The following is a 1,903-nucleotide window of genomic DNA, read 5'->3' as shown; positions in this document are numbered from 1 at the left end:
CAAATTTCTATTGGAGCAGTGTTTCAGGGTTTCTCTTCTGGATTGGTTGGCACTGCTTAAATCTAATGGAGTAAAAGTAACATTTTTTATTACTTTATAAATAATACCAATCAAAATTTCCACTTCCTCTTCTCCTCCCACTTCCCGCCCGCTCCCCCATTTACGCTCCCCCAACCCCTCCAGTCCTAAAAGAGAGCAGAGTACCCTGCTCTGTGGGACGTCCAAGGCCCTCCCTACTCCATCCAAGGCTTATAAAGGTATGCATCCAAATAGAATAGGATCCCAAAACACCAGTACATGCAGTAGAGACAAATCCCAGTGCCATAATCATTGGCTTCTCAGTCTGCCCCAATTGTCAGCCACATACAGAGGGTCCAGTTGGATCCCATGCTCCTTCAGTCCCAGTCCAGGTGGATTTAGTGAGCTCCCATTAGCTCAGGCACACTGTCTCAGTGAGTGGATCAATCCCTCGTGGTCCTGACTTCCGTGCTCATATTTTCCCTCCATTTACTCTTCAATTGGACCTTGGAAGCTCAGTCCAGTGCTCCAATGTGGGTCTCTGTCTCTATCTCCATCAGCTGGCAGCTTTGTTTGTCATAGCCAGAACCTGGAAACAACCTAAATGCCCCTCAACCAAAGAATGGATAAAGACTGAGGAGGGAGGTGGACTTGATTGGGGGAGGGGAAGGGAAAGGGGAGGCGGCTGGGGGGAAGAGACAGAAATCTTAAATAAATAAATAAATAAATAAATAAATAAATAAAAATTAAAAAAATGTGCTACATTTACACAATGGAGTACTACTACACAGCAGAAAAAAAATAATGATAGCTTGAATTTTGCAGGCAAATGGATGGAGCAAGAAAACATTATTTTGAGTGAGGTAAGCCAGATACAGAAAGACAATTATCACATGTACTCATTCATAGGTGGGTTTAAAACATAAAGCAGAGAAAGCCAGCCTACAAACCATGATCCCAGAGAACTTACACAACAATACGGACACTAAGAGAGACTTACATAGATATAATCTACATGGGAAGTAGAAATAGAAAAAGACAAGATCTCCTGAGTAAATTGGGAGCATGGGGACCTTGGGGGAAGATTGAAGGGGAAGAGAAGAGGCATGAGGGCAAGCAGAGAACAATGTAGACCTCAATAAATATCAATAAAAAATGTATAAAAAATGAAGGTTCTGTGGTGATATCCAAGATAGTCATCAGTCTGACTATGGGACAAGACACCCTCTCCTCCACTGCCAGGGTCCTAGCTGGGGACATCCCCGTGGACACCTGGGAATCCCTCTAGAGCCAAGCTTCTTGCCAACCCCAAAATTGCTCCCTTAATTAAGATATCTCTTTCCCTGCTCCCATATTCATCCTTCATCTCAACCATCCCACTCCCTCTCAGAAAATTGGGAGTCAACCTACCTCACGATCCAGCAATACTACTCTTGGGAATATACCCAAGAGAGGCCCAATCATACTACAAAGGCATTTGTTCAACTATGTTCATAGCAACATTATTTGTAATAGCCAGAACTTGGACACAACCTAGATGCCCCTCAATGGAAGAATGGATAAAGAAAGTGTGGCACACATACACATTAGAGTACTACTTAGTAGTAAAAAGCAATGACATCTTGAATTTTACATGCAAATGGATGGAAATAGAAAACACTACCCTGAGTAAGATAACCCAGACCCAGAAAGATGAATATGCTATGAACTCACTCATTAGTGGATTCTAGTTACAACCAAAGGACATTGAGCCTATTATTTATGATCCTAAAGAACCCAAAGAAAAACATATATAGATCCTTCTGGAAATTGGAAGCAGACAAGATCGCTAGGCAAAAGTTGGGAGAATGGGAGTGGGGGTGGGATGGGGGAAAGAAGAGGGGGG

This window comes from Alexandromys fortis, unplaced genomic scaffold (genome assembly GCF_014885135.2).
Source record: "Alexandromys fortis isolate MF-2015 unplaced genomic scaffold, M_Fortis_MF-2015_v1.1 scaffold_214, whole genome shotgun sequence".
Classification (NCBI taxonomy): Eukaryota; Metazoa; Chordata; class Mammalia; order Rodentia; family Cricetidae; genus Alexandromys; species Alexandromys fortis.
The sequence above is the reverse complement of the archived record's forward strand: the minus strand, read 5'-3'. Positions refer to the sequence as shown.